The sequence below is a fragment of the Theobroma cacao genome, chromosome 2 (assembly GCF_053813885.1).
Source record: "Theobroma cacao isolate CCN51 chromosome 2, ASM5381388v1, whole genome shotgun sequence".
In the NCBI taxonomy this organism is placed as follows: Eukaryota; Viridiplantae; Streptophyta; class Magnoliopsida; order Malvales; family Malvaceae; genus Theobroma; species Theobroma cacao.
The window spans coordinates 40,327,795-40,340,663 of record NC_142640.1 but is presented as its reverse complement, the minus strand read 5'-3'; positions in this window follow the sequence as shown (position 1 = coordinate 40,340,663).

The window sequence follows — 12,869 nt, the reverse complement described above, 5'->3', positions numbered from 1 at the left end:
CTGTTTTAATTCTGTTATTTATGTGGTTGTATGTGAAAAATGAATGCTGATATGACTATGTTGCTTAATTGCTAAAAATTGAAGTTTGCTGATATTTTGCTATTTTTGTATTTTGACTGTCATGAACAAAATCTGCTGGTGCTATGCTGATATTGATTTACATGCTGATAAATGATTTTGTTATGGCATTGCGGATAATTTTTGTTTGAAAATAGATATAAATGGTGTGAATAGTATATCAATTGAAACATGAATGATCTAAACAAAATATGAAATCAGTAAACTATTGACAGCTGTTGGAACATTGATGAAAATCTGTCAACACGTAAAGCTGAAAGTTTAATGATGATATGCTAATACTTACTTGTTGCAAATCACTCTATGTTGCTGAACATATGTATTTCTATATGACGAGAATAAAATTGGCTGAAATAAAGTAAACAAAATATGCACACACTAAGGGGGAGCTTATACTTAAGGGGAGCAATCCTTATTTTCTGCAGAAAACTAAAAAGAATTAAAATGACACTATACTGTTAATCAAGGAATGTTTTGTTATCATAAAAAAGGAGGAGATTGTTGGCTCCATTAGTTTTTTATGATAATAAAACATTCGCATTTATTTGTGTCTAACATTTTACTTGAGTGTGCAGGAAATTAATATATGAAATTACTTTATTAACTCTTCAAAGAGTATTTTTGATAGAAAAAGAGGGATAAAATCAACAAGATGTAACTGAATAACATAGAGGAAGCTTATTGGTGAAACAAGGAAGAATGTTGGTTGATCAAAGTTTCAAATTGAAGAAATGACGAGCTGAAGAGTTTGAGAAACAGAATCAACTTAGTCAACTGAGTCAATCGACTAACTGCTCTTTGCCAAGATTTGCAAACTAGAAACAAAATCAACTTAGTCAACCAAGTCAGTCGACTAAGAGCTCTCTGTCTGCAATTTGAACCAAAGCACTGCAAGACAGATTAACGGCTAGAACTCATCCTCAACTGTTTCCAACGGATATAAACTGTCAAACTGCCATCAGAGGTGCATCTTCAAGTATAAAAGGGTTTTCCAACAATGAGAAACAAGTTTTTGAGAAGCCTTGAATAAAATTTGAGCTATATAAAGTAGAAAAAACTAGAAAAGCTTCACTGCACTTGTCTGCACTTAAACGCCTACTCTTTACAATTGTATTTAACACTTAATCTTGTACCACCCAGATCAACCAGTGATCATAGGTACCTTATTTTACTACTTCTCTTGTATTCTTAGAGTGAGAGAGTCACTCTAGGGGGTTGTTCAAGCTTGGGATAGCTTGATTGTTGAAGGTTGTGGTTGAGCCTTGGAAAACTATTTTGGGTTTTAGTTGAACCCGTGGAAAACTAGTGTAAAAGGTTGTGGCTGAGCCCGATAAAAGCCATTGTAAAGCTTGGTGAAAGCTTGTGAATTTCACCGGTGTTTAGTGAATTTGTGGAAAAATCCTTGGTTGGATAATCAAGGTAGTGGATGTAGGTTTTGGACCGAACCACTCTAAATTGTTGTGCATCTTATACTTTGTTTTTATTTTCTTAAGTTTTGGAAATTAGTTTCCAATATTGTTAAGAACCAAATTGTGCTATTCACCCCCCTCTAACACATATTATAGGGACCAACAAAATGGTTTTCCATGTGTGTTGATAACCTTATGATATAGACTTATTTAGGCTTAATTTTGATAAGAATTTAGTGTAGTTCATATAGTAATACATAGAAATTAGTAGGTTTTATTCAAATTATTTTAAATTAGTTAATTTAAGTGAGTCAATCTAATCTTAGTTAATTTTATGTTTAAATTGGTGTTAATGTGATTAAAATAGGTTGTTACTAATTTATTTGTGCTTTTGTAGGTGTTTGATGAAAAAAAGATTTTAGTGAAAGAATGAGGGCAATTTCAAGATGCAGACTTGTAATGCACATATTTTGGTATTTTGGCCATAACTTTCTTACAAAGCTTCAAATTAAGTGATTCTTGAACTAATGGAAAATAAAACAAAAAGACACAACTTTCATGTTTATGACTGCATCCATTTCAACTTGAAAGGTGGTCAAAAATCCTATTGAAGTTAACATATTATAGCAGTCCTAGAGCAATTATGATTTTTGTTAATTAATTGGGCAAGGCTGCAACCCACGTAGTGTGATAAGGAAATCCTGATTGAAATTGACTTCTTTCTTCACATAACTTGGCCTAACTTCAAACCCTATAAAAACAACCTTTTTGAGGACTTTTAAAAGGAGAAAAGAAAAACAAAACATCAGATTAACAGTTGAGAATCAAGCCACAAAGTCATTGAAAGCTAAGAAGAATTTGAAGGATTCATGGAGATTTGGAGATCAAGAATACAATTCTTGAGTTTTTTTATCTTTTTTATTCTTTTATTCTTTTGGTTTTGATTTTTAATGTTTAAACTTTATTCAATGATGATGTGTGACTTGATGAGGAACTAATTCATTAATCTAAGATTATAATTGAACTCAATATGTACTCTGAATTATTTATCTCTTGTTTACTTATATTTGATGGATTTAAGTTGTTTATTTTATTTTGTTCTTAATGCTTCTAGTTGACTAATCACCAATTAGATTGAATTGGAAACCTAGGTTAAACCTTGACAAAGGAGATTTAGGTAAACCTTGAATAGAAGAGCGTATGATCAAATGCACTTAGTTGATTAAGTGGTTTGATTTGCATATAGGGTAGACATACACCTATAAGCTATAGTAGCTTAAATTAGAACACGAACTTAATAAATCTTTCTTCAATATAATTTGCATAAATATATAGTAAATTAATTAGGAAAGGTATTGTTATGAGAAACTCGATAGAGACTTGTAAATAATTTAGGACTCTAGGTTAGCAATTTAATCCATTAAACTAAGTTAAAAGAGAAAGACAATAATCAGATAAAGTATTAAGGGACATCGTAATCTTAGGTTTTGTAGTTAAGTGAGTTTTATAAAACAAATTTATTATTTAATTTTAGTTTCAGTTTATTAGTTTTAATTTTTTTCAATAATTTTAAATTTAATTGTTTGGATGACATTAAGGTGTTACAATTTTAGTAGTTAATAATAAGAATTAATTCAATTCTTTGTAGGATCGACACTCTACTCATTACTATATTATCTTTGCAATATGTACACTTGTGTGGGTAGAAAATTGAACAAGTTTTTGGTGCCGTTGCTGGGAGAATTGATTTTTAATTCTTTCTAGTTAATATTAATACCAAGCATTCATAATCTTACTTCAAACTTTTTTTTTATTTTCAGATACTTTTGATTGAGGTGATGAACTATTTGTGGCTATCTGAACAATTTGTGCCTAGGAGGATTGCTAGTGATTATGCATTAGATGCAATCAGTGTTTTAACCACCCAAGTAGATACTTTGTTTTAAAAAATTAACACTTGGGGTGTTAATACTTTTCAAAGTCCTTTTGTGACATGTGAGATTTATGGAGATAGGCATTCAAATGACTGTTGTCCAACTTATTATGAATCAATGTAATTTGATGGAATCTTTGATGGGTAGTAAAATAAGTCATACTCCAACAATTACAACTCAGGGTGGAATCATGAAAATTTTTGATGGAGTAATTATCACGGTCCTATATATTCATCACAGCTTATTTTCCATAATGGTTTTCAATCACAAGTTAGAGCTACTATGCTAGAGAAAAAGCCTTCAATAAGGGATATGTTCATGCAATTCATGACAAAGACAGATGCCTTCATAACAAAATCAGATGCCTTCATGACAAAAACTGATGCCATCATTCAAAGTCAAGCAGAATAAATTCGAAATCTTAAGACACAAGTGGGTCAAGTAGCTAGTGCCATCTATAATAAACCTCAAGATGATGAAGATAAAGTAGATCAAGGAAATACTTCTAGCAATCAAGTTCAAGATGAAGAAATTAAGCAATAAGAGGAAATATCTACATCACCACAAGTCAAGCCATATGTGTCTTTCATTCCTTTTCTAGATATAGTTGATGAGTTGCCAATGAGGTTATAGCAAAAGCACATCATTCAAGAAGAACTCAATTTGAGAAGTTGGATAAAAGTTAGTCTATTCCACCACCTTGAGTTAAGCAAGCATCAAATCTTGAGTTAAAGGCACTACAACCTCATCTTAGAAGGAAGCTATTTTCACACCTCAAGCTTTTTCCATGCAAACTCAAACCTCAACCAAAGTCAACCTATTAACTAGAAAAAAGTGCTTCTTTGAAGTCAACCCAAGTTTTCGAAACTCTTATTTTTTAGTTATTTTTATTTTATTTAATATTTATTTTCATTAATCTCTATTTATTTTTTTCAGTAAAAAAAATTTCTCCTACAATTGACAATGAGGATGATGAGGACGAAGGTGAGGACTAGTGCTTCACCAGATTCATCCAATCATTAGGGGAATATTCTTTACCTTTCCTTTATTTTTCTAACATTAAGGACAATTGTTAGTTTAAGTTTAGGGGGTGAATTTATTTTTCTGGTGGAGAATATTCTACAGAAGTTTTAAATTTAATTTTATTTGCATGTTTATCTAGATTTATAAATAATTTAGGATTAGTTGGCAAATGAATTTATTCTTTGTTTGAATTGTAAGATCTATAGTAAAGTTTTGCCCATTTTTTTCTATGATTTCTCTATCCAATGATGATAACTGGTTGTCTTGAATTCTTAGTTTTTGGTGAATAAAGTTTTTGTTTGGATTCATGCTAAATTTTGTTGTTAAGTATAATTGTTAGGATGTGATTTCCACAATTTTGAGCACTATATATTTTGTTTTGAATTATTCTAAATATCTAAATAATGTTTATATTGATGTAAATTTTAGATTATGTCATAATTCTAGAATTTGCTCGATTTTCTCTTGAGGTAAAATCCTAAGCAATAGTTAGTTAGGGATAAGATTTAGGCCATCTTTGGACTGTTTGAGCTTAAAAAGCTAGCCTTATTAAATCTTTATCCCTAGTATACCACTTTTGAGCCTAATTTCCCTTTTATTTGTTTAAATAATTGAGCCTAGCCTTAAAATAAAAATTTTCAATTTTGGAAGCCTCACTCCTAAGCATGTATATTGTTTTAGGCAATTTAAATTGAGCTAAATGTTGAAAAAGGTGGAAAGATGACATTGATGTAAAAAAAGAAAAAGAGTTCAAAACATGAAAACTAACCCCATTACCTACAATACAAAGAAAATAAGTTTGGGGGTGTGAAATTGTGAAAAAAAATGTGTTGAAAGAAAAAAAAGAAAAAAAAAGTTTAAATGTGGAAGAAAATGTGTACTTGTAGAAGGAAAATAGAGCTCTATAAATAGGTCCTAGAATAATTATGTGCTCGATTTTCTCTTGAGGTGAAATTCTAGGCAATACATAGTTAGGGAGAAGATTTAGTCCATCTTTGGACTGTTTGAGCCTAAAAAGTTAGCCTTGTTAAATCTTTATCCTTAGTATACCACTTTTGAGCCTAATTTCCCTTTTATTTGTTTAACTAATTGAGCCTAGTCTTAAAATAAAAATTTTCAATTTTGCAAGCCTCACTCCTAAGCATGTATATTGTTTTAGGCAATTTAAATTGAGCTATATGTTGAAAAAGGTGGAAAGGTGACGTTGATATAAAAAAAGAAAAAGAGTTCAAAACATGAAAACTAACCCCATTACCTACAATACAAAGAAAATAAGTTTGGGGGTGTGAAATTGTGAAAAAAAATGTGTTGAAAAAAAAAAAGTTCAAATGTGGAAGAAAAGGTGTACTTGTAGAAGGAGAATAAAGCTCTATAAATAGGTCCTAGACTAATTATGTGCTTAAGGTGATTTGAGCTATATTAATATCTTTTACCATACCTTGACCCTAACCATACATAACAAGCCTATTAAAGTCCTATTGATCTCTAGCTTTGTATTAGTCTACATCAGTGAAGAGAGAGATGAAAAATAAATATATGGAGTTCTAGTACTAATTTAAAATTTGTGTTGACATAAACTCATCTAGATGTCATGATATTCTTGGTAAAAGACTTCACACAAACACGAAAATCCATTCGAGAATGTGCTTGCATTGGAATTGAAATATGAATTTAAATGATGCCTATATTTTTCCTTAAGCTAATGATTGATAGACATTTTTTTGAGAAAATTATAGGGAATCATTGAGCTGGTTCACTTTATCTCTAATAGCAGTAGTAAAGTAATAGTAGTAGTAGTAGTAACTATATTTATTTTAGTTTTCATTAATTGAGTTTGATTTTCATAAGTTGATTTTTTTTCTATATTTTGCTCGAGGACTAGTAGAATATTAAGTTTGGGGGTGTGATTGTAGTACCCCGTATTTTGATACAGTAGCTAATAAAGTTTACAGATGCCAATTGAGGTTAATTACCAAGTTAAAAAGGGTAATTCAGAAGTGAACCTATGGAAATCTCGATCTTCATAGACACATAATTAGAAGTAGATGCGATAATGTTGACCAGGGGTAATTTCATAATTTCTCTTGGTGAGCTCCTACGAGTGAGTTTTTTTTATGCTATTAAGGTCTAAATAGGCCTAAGGAATGAATAAATGATGTTTATGATGGTAGATAAATGAAGAAGATAAAAATAATGATAATTTCCACAATAAGGGCAAAATGGTCATTTTGCATCTCGGGTCTAAATTTTTATTTTTTTGTGAACTTGAGTATTTCTAGACTATTATGGACCTTGCCCCAGTGTCAAAAGAGTAAAAGGTTGCATAAAAGATGGGAGGAAGACAAAGTCATCATGTTAAGGGCATTTTGGTAATTTATGTGAGAAATGGATAAACTTTAGATATAAATATCTAAAGCTCCAACAATTTCCAGCAGCTTCCAGCCATTTCTTTTTCCCTTCCCATCTCACGTTTCTTCATCTCCATGGGAGCCTCCCTTAAAGCTTTCATAACTTTCTCTCACTAGCTTCAATGCTTTAAGCACTTTTCATAGAACTTTTTGTGCTCTTTCACTCTTTCATCTTAAAACCCTTAAAAAGTCTTACTTTCATCTTCCTCTCACTAGCTGGACATGTAGAGAGAGAGAGTGATTTCCCTTGTTAGCTTGAAGAATTTTAAAAGAGAATTTAACTACAAAGACCATCAAGGTGAGTATAAGTTAGGGTTAAATTTCTTTAGTTGTTGATAATGGCTAACAATGGGGTTTGTGAGTGTTTTATCATTGACATTGTTTATTCACTCTTAGGGTGACAAGAGTAGTGTGAATAACTAGCCGTTTAATGGCAATTGGAAGCTAGTTAGGAATAACTAGTGGAACTTGATTAGGAAAGAGCTTTTGGATTATATTAATGCCAATTTGGGTTGGTTGTGATGTTGTGTGTGTATAGGTTCCAACAATGCCTCACATGTCCATTTGGAGTATTAGTTGAGGTTAGAGTCAAGCAAAAGAATCAACAAGACTAGTGAGTGAACTTGCATTTCAAAATTTTCTTTGAGAAATGTAAATGTATTTAGATGAAACATTTGAATGATTTTATCCAACCTTTGTTTAAAAATGTGTGTCGGGGAACAAGCCCTTGATAAAATGCTTTGATGTTGTGAAAATGTGAAATGTGTAAAAGGATGAATCCATGTGCTCCTATGTTATGTTGGTACATATGTATATGAATATACATTATGCATTGATGAATAATGTTGTGTGAGGATGTTGAACTATGCGAGTAGGGAGTGCACACATGATGATGTTAGAGTGTGCGAGTAGGGAGTGGGAGTGCACACATGATGATGTTGAAGTGTGCGAGTAGGGAGTGCACACATGATGATGAATGCATATGTATATATATGTGTGTGTTATAGAAAGTTATGAAATTATTTGTGATTGTGTTGCAAGTTGGCATTGTTAATTGCTCTCAAATTGCTTTTCATTTCAACAAGAAAATGGCTTTTGATGTAACAAGACCCATTTCAATTAAAATGCTCTGTTTCTCGCTGCAGCGAGATTCATTTTCGCTGCAGCGAGAAACTCTCGGGTTCTAGTGCAGTGCTTTCACTTTGACGAAGATTTTAACCACCTTCCCGTCTGAAATGGGAAAAGTGGTAAACACAAAAGTTGTAGCCCGACCTCTTATCTTTCTAATGGTTCAAAAATAAGATCAATTGGACTTTTGTAGTGGGAGATATAATAGAAAAACTAAAATATATGCAAACTAAGACTATTTCTCGCTGCAGCGAGAAACTTGCTGCCATGCTTTCTACCTTGCTTGATTTTGACCTATTTTTCATCCATTTAACTTCATGAATTGATCATGGATTTTTGCAACACTATGAGGTTATTGATCAAAGTTTGAAATGAGGGGTTTTTAGTAAGAAATTAAATCAATTGCATTGTTTTTTAAACAGGTACATCATGATTTCCAAATTCTTTTTATCGATTGCTTGTTCCCTTCTCATGTTCACTCACTGAGTTTTATACTCACGTTTTTAAACTTCATGTTTTCAGATTTAGAGGTAGTTGAGACCTAGATTGAGTTGTCCATATATGCTCACCTTCTTGGTAGGTACTATGGCATATTAGTAGCTGTACCTTCACCCACGGTCACTCCGCTGACGGTCAAGGGTCTGTTACCTGTGAACGCGTATATGTAATGTAATTCGCTAGGATCCATATTATAAGTCAATTGTGTATATTTGATTACCGATGCCACTATGAGTTGGCAAACGGGTGACATTATTTTGACATAATAAAATTGTGAGTTTTGGGTCACTATAGAATATTACTGAAATATTTTTAGTTCAGAATTTCAATATGTGGTTTTAGAAATGATGGTTGGGAATGATGATCGCGTTTGCATAAAAAAACTTGCTTGAGCTTAGTGGGCTATGCCCATTGGGCCCATGCGCCGGTCATGGCCTAGTATTTGGGTTGTGATAGTGATAACTGTATGATATAGAATTATTTGGGCTTAATTTTGATAATAATTTAGCATAGTTCTTGTAATAATGCATAAAAATTAGTAGATTTTATTCAAATTATTTTAAATTAGTTAATTTAGGTGAGTCAATCTAATCTTAGTTAATTTTATACTTAAATTGGTGTTAATGTGATTAAGATAGGTTGTTACCAATTTATTTGTGCTTTTGTAGGTGTTGATGAAAGAAGGATTTTAGTGAAAGAAGGAAAGCAATTTCAAGGTGCAAACTTGCACTGCATATATTTTGGTATTTTGGCCATAACTTTCTCTACAAAGCTCTAAATGAAATGATTCTTGAACTATTGGAAAGATAAGAGAAAAGATACAACTTTCATGTTCACCACTTCATCCAGTTAAACGTGAAAAGTGATTAAAACTCTTGTTGAATTTAATGCACTGCAGCAGTCCTAGAGCAATTACGATTTCTTTTAATTAATTGGGCAAGGTTGCGACCCACGTAGTCTAATGAGGTAATCTTGATTAGAATTGACTTCTTTCTTCACCCAATTTGGCCTAATTTCAAAGCCTATAAAAATAACTTTTCGAAAGACTTTTAAAATTAGAAAAAAAAAAACAAACACCAGATTGACAGTTGAAAAGTCAAGCCATAAAGTCATTGAAAGCTAAGAAGAATTTGAAGGATTCAAGGAGATTTGAAAATCAAGAATACAATTCTTGAGTTTTTCTATCTTTTTTATTCTTTTATTCTTTTGGTCTTGATTTTTAATGTTTAAACTTTATTCAATGATGATGTGCGACTTAATGGGGAACTAATTCATTAATCTAAGATTATAATTGAACTCAATATATTGTCTGAATTATTTATCTCTCCTTTACTTATGTTTGACGGATTTAAATTGTTTATTTTATTCTGTTCTTAATGCTCCTAGTTGATCGATCACCAATTAGATTGAATTAGAAACCTAGGTTAAACCTTGACAAAGGAAATTTAGGTAGACCTTGAATAAAATAGCGTATGATCGAATACACTTAGTTGATTAAGTGGTTTGATTTGCATATATAATTTAATTAGAGCACCTATAAGCCATACGTAGCCTAAATTAGAGCACGGACTTAATTAATCTTTCTTCAATATAATTTTTATAGACATACAGAAAATTAATTAGGAGAGGTATTTTTATGATAAACTCAACATAGACTTGTAAATAATTTAGGACTCTAGCTTAGCAACTTAATCCATTAAACTAAATTAAGAGAGAAAGACAATAATCAGATGAAGTATTAAGGGACATCATAATCTTAGATTTGGTAGTTAAGTGAATTTTATAAAACAAATTTACTATTTAATTTGAGTTTCAATTTATTAGTTTTAATATTTCTTTTTAATAATTTTAAATTTAATTGTTTGGATAAGATTAATGTGTTACAATTTTAGTAGTTAGCAGCAAGAATTAATTCAATTCTCTATGGGATTGACACTCTACTCATTACTATATTATCTTTGCGATACGTACACTTGCGTGGGTAGAAAATTGAATAACATGTGTGTGTAATTTTTTCTTCTAAAACATTATATAGTTTGGATAAGTTTATATGCATACAAAATCAAATTAGTATTGAAATATCATAAGTTTGTTTTTCATCTCTCTCTCCACTAATGTAGATTAATATTAAGTCAATGATCAATAGGGCTTTATCAAGCTTGTAATGTATTGTTAAGGTCAAGATAGGATACAAAATACTATGTAGCTTAAATCACCCTAAGCACATAGTCATTCTAAGACCTATAAAGAGCTTTATTTTCTTTCACCAAAAACATCCCTTTTTCATAAAAATTTTTTCTTTTGTTCAACACTTCATTTTTTCTTCTTCTTTTTCTTCCCTTTTTCTTTTCTTTTTCCCAATGTTATAGAATAGGAAGTTAATTTGTAAATAAAGTAATTATAAGAATCAGGAATTAGCACAATTATGGGGATTTTATTCTTTTCCTATTTTAGAGGGTCTATGTTGTATATATATATTGTATTATGAAGAAATGAGTTAAGTTTTTCTCCCAAATTCACATGGTATCAGAGCTAAGATACAAAAATAAAGCATGATAGTCACTTGTGGGGACGTTAGTGGTTAGATTCTAGGAAAGGGTGATTGGCAGGTGGTGCTCTCGTTGAAGCTTTGTTAAGGTTATAATAGATCTTCAAGATGATAAAAGACAAGTCTATGACAGAAAATCAATCAAGCGTAATGGTTGATGTGATTCTTATAATGATGAAGGTTACAAAGCATAAGCTTAAGGGATTTAATTATTTGAATTAGAATAAGACAATTCAGGTCTATTTAAGAAGCATCAATAAGGATGATCATACTACTAACGGTCCTCCTACTAATAATACAAGGAAAATTGGATAAGGAAAGATTCACGGTTGTTCTTGCATATTCAAAATTCCATTAACGGTGAAATAATTAACTTAATTAATCTTTGTGAGTTTGTTAAAGAGTTGATGGATTATTTAGATTTTTTATATTTGGGCAAAAGGGATATCTCTCGTATTTATAAGGTGTGTAAAGTATTTTATTGTGTACAGAAACAAGATAGGTATCTCACAACTTATTTTATGGATTTTAAAAGAATTTATGAGAAAGTTAATGTTTTGTTACCTTTTAGTCTTGATGTGAAACTTCAGTAGACTTAATGGGAGCAAATGGCTATTATGAGTTTCCTTGCTAGTCTTCTTCCAGAGCTTGAGATTGTCAAATCTCATATTCTTTTTGGTTTTGAAATCCCTTCTCTGCATGACACTTTTACAAGAGTACTTGATATAGAAAGCTCCCATTCACCTCAAACTAATAATGGTGCTCTTGTACTTGGAATGAGGCTAGACATCAAAACAATAAAAGTGGTAACAAAGGAGCGGGAATGAGTAATCATGACAAAGATGTTAATAGTCGCAGTCAAGGGTCAAGAGGAGTTATGTGTTATTATTGTCATGAACCAGGCCACATAAAGCGTTATTGTAGGAAACTTCAAAATAAGTCTCAATGAGTTCAGTCAGCAAATGTTACAGCCTCTAATACTGTAGCCATTCAACTTTTGAGAAGACTATTCTAGTTTCTATAAATGAATTTGCCCAATTCTCTCAATACCAAGAATCGTTAAAATCCATTACTCTTCCTATCATTGTTATCGTCGAGTGAGGTAAATCCACTACATGTCTTGCTTCCTTATAATCCAAATGGGTCATTGATTCTAGTGCCTCAGATCATATGATAGGTAATTAAAGTCTTTTTTCCACTTTCCAATCACATACATCCTCTTCTAATGTCATTTTAGCAAATGGGTCAACCTCTTGTGTTCTTGGTTCTGTAACTATTAATCCAACTTCGTCAATTTCTTTTGTTGGCTTTATTAGTTTTTGATGATAATAAAACATTCCCATTCATTTGTGTTTAATATTTCTACTTGAGTGTGCAGGACAAGAATTGTATGTCAATGATAAATAAATTATTCCATAGGACATATCAAAACGGCATATGAATAAGAAGCCACAACTAATCAACAAAACAGAAGCTCCTTAGTTGAATAATGAAGGGTTAGTCAGCTAAAATTCAAATCAAAAGTTGGCGGGCTCAAGAATATTGAAAAACAGAAAAGACTTAGTCGACCATGAAATGGGTTAGTCGACTAAAAAGCTACTGCCAGAAACTGGGATCAGAAGATAAAGACGACTTAGTCGACTAAGATATCGGTTAGTCGACTAAGAGCATTCTGCCAAAAAATTTAAATTATGCACTAGAAGACAGATTAACGGCCAGAACTGTAACAAACTATTTCCAACAGTCAAAAACTATCTAACACACGTCAAATCTAATTTTCCAAGTATAAAAGAGACTTCCAACGGCTAGAAATGCAAATGAAGGCTTCCAAAAACAAAAAAAA